The sequence below is a fragment of the Geospiza fortis genome, unplaced genomic scaffold, assembly GCF_000277835.1.
Source record: "Geospiza fortis unplaced genomic scaffold, GeoFor_1.0 scaffold23, whole genome shotgun sequence".
Lineage (NCBI taxonomy): Eukaryota > Metazoa > Chordata > Aves > Passeriformes > Thraupidae > Geospiza > Geospiza fortis.
Genome location: NW_005054303.1, coordinates 1839470 through 1842646, shown reverse-complemented (window position 1 = coordinate 1842646; position 3177 = coordinate 1839470).

Here is a 3177-nt window from a genome sequence, read left to right as displayed (position 1 = left end):
TCACTAAGTGTATTCAGGAAATACTGAAGAATAAAATGCGCTTATTTGTTCATGTAGAGCACAGGTCCTTGGGGATACAATGTAGACAAAATGTGACTTTTATTCTGCTGCCTAAGGAGAAGGAAAAGCCTGGAAATTAAGGGGAGCATAGACCAGGATTCTGGGGACAATGTATTCTCTCTCTTTCATTGAGTGATAAAAGAGAGGACTGAAAAATTGAGAAAGGTCTTGGGGAAAAAAATACACTTTGAAGGAAGAGAACACTTCAGCCTTTGGGGGGTTGGGGGTAGTGTTTGTCAATTATTTGGACTTATGTTTCCCTATGATTTCTTTTTAAGGGAGCTTAAAACAAGAAAATTCATTCTATTGAACTCAAAGAGTGTGGGCCTTTGAGAATCTTGCCCAAACAAATGCTCAGGGAGAGGCTCTCAGGTGGAGGAACACTTCTGATAGTTGTGAGAGCAGAAATTGTGGATATGCCAGCCAATTCCAAGCTATCCCAAACTTTGTTAGTTTGGTGAATTCTTCAACCTGTTTGTTGTGTGGTGTAATAGATTTACTGGTAGGAAATCCTAGGACTAAAAGAAATGTAAAAATTCCCATAACTAAATGGAGAGGTCTTGCAGTGCTTACTATCTCTATAGGTCATCTCTAACAGTGCTCTACTTAATAAACAATAATTTTTGAGAGATTCCTCAAGACCTGAGCTGTTTATAGAAGATCATATTTACATTATTGTAAGGAAACAGATGCCCTAAATCAGACTGATCACATCTCACAGTTTACAAAGGCTGCACACTCTTCCGCTTTTCAGGAGAAAGTATTATTAGGTTCAGAAAAGAGCAACTTAAAACAAATTTATTTTCTAGTCCATGTTGCCTCCCTTTTTTAATTATGGTTATGAGGAAATGCTTTAATTTCAATGAGACAACAAATTAAGAAATTCCTCCATCTCTTTGAAGATATATACATACCTGGTATCTGTGGTTAAGCACAGGCTAAGGAGAGCCTCTGAGGCCTTGTTTATGCAGTAGAACACCCTGCTCGTGCCATCAGTGGTTACTATATATAGCAGAGAGAGAAACCTTGCAGAAACAAACCTCTTTCAACTTCTTGGCTTAAAGCACATGTATTTACATTAGATTTTGCCAGCTGGGGATTAACTACCTATAACAGTTCAGTGCTAGCAGTGTAAGAGCTGTGGAATCTTTAGAAATGCCCCCAGTGTGAGGAAATTCCCTGTTCACTATCAGCATCATATCTTCAACATATGCAACATTAAGCTGAAATAACCCAATCTTCAAAACCCAGCAAAATGGCTAAACTATTTGTTAATCAATATTCTGCTTATAATTACAATAAAAATTCTTGGTTTTGGCTGTTGAAGATTTTTCATCAAATACAGATATTATACAGCTGGATCAAGACCTGTTACCCTCTCCTTTACCTTCTTTCCTGTCATGGCTTGACACTGGAAACATATGAAAGAAAAAAACTGGACTTTCTTTAATATTAATGTCCAGATGCTCACATTATTCATAGAAATTGAAACTGTATTGATTTTTTCTGCTTTCTTTCCAATCATAGGGCAGCTTTCCCATGTTCAGCAGCACGCTTTCTCCTGCAAGTCTCCTGAGGTGTGGCCTAGGTGTGTTCAAATCTGTCTTAGTCATTTGTCCGTCACCTTGTCATTAGCATGGCGTCTATATTTAATTGGGCTTCCTTCCTTCATCAGAAATCAGTTTTTATATACCATGAAAACTGCAACCCATTATTAAAAGCCAGCTCTAAGCAAGATTCTTGGCTCTTATTTGAACAAGAAGCAGTGAAAATAGTATATCAAGTACTCCTTCAAGTGAGTGGTGTACGTGAAGAACACACTATGTGTGAGTCCAGTATCATGCCTCAAAGCCACCTATTTCTCAAGTTTTACTTCATAAGCAACTTGGTTAAGGGGTTTTCTGCAATCTATTGAGCCTCTTGATAGGTTGTAATCATCAACAACTTTCACTGATTGTATCTTTGCCTCACAGAAAATATTGCTGAACTATTGTTGTGGTTATTATTTCAATGTCCTTGGAAACAGCATTTAGATCAGCACTCTATTTGTGTGTAGTAAGGGTTGGTCCCTCCCTGGAAATGGTTGCATTTTGAAGGGAAAATGAGAGAAAACATTACCCTAGTTTTAGAAAGTCAGATGCTGTGCATGGGGATTGGAGGTTCCTGTCAGACCAGGAGCCAGTAATTCTTGCAGGAAATGCAGACAACACCACCAAACTGAGTGGTGCGGTTGCCATGCCTGAAGGATGGATGTCATCCAAAGGGACCAGGACAAGCTCGAGCAGTGGGCCCATGGGAATCTCATGAGGTTTAACAAGACCAAGTGCAAGGGGCTGCACCTGGGTCAGGCAACCCCCAGTAGGAACATTGCGGGGATGAACAGATCAGAGCAGCCCTGCTGAGAAGGACTTGGGGGTGCTGGTGGGTGAGAGGCTGCCCATGATCCAGCCATGGACACTCACAGCCCAGAGCCAAACAGGTCCTGGGCTGCATCCAAAGCAGTGTGGGCAGCAGAGCGAGGGAGGGGATTCTGCCCCTCTACTCTGCTCTGGTGACATCCCATCTGGAGTGCTGCATCCAGCTCTGGGGTCCCCAACATTTCTTATGTTGTGGATCTGTCCAGAAGAGAACCTGTCCACAAAGATAATCAGAGGACTTGGACATCTCTCCTGCCAAGACAGGTTGGAAGAGTTGGGGTTGTTCAGCCTGGAGAAGGCTCCATGGTGACCTTATTGTGGCCTTCTAATATCTAAAAGGGTCCTACAGGAGAGCTGCAGAGGGGCTTTTTACAAAGACTTGTAATGATAGGACGAGGCTTTAAACAGAAAGTCAGTAGATTTAGATTAGATATAAGCAAGAAATTCTTCAATATGAGACAGGTCTGATATTGGAAAAGGTTACGCACAAAAGCTGTGGGTGCCCCATCCCTGGAAGTGTTCAAGGCGAGGTTGGATGGGGCTTTGACCTGCCTGTGGCCTGGTGGAAGGTGTCCTTGCCCATGGCAAGGGGTTTGGAACTAGATGATCTTTGAGGTCCCTTCCAACTCAAACCATTCCAATATTCTATGAGTCTGTAATTCCATGTACTTGAGCTGCGTTAAGAAGAACATTGCCAGCA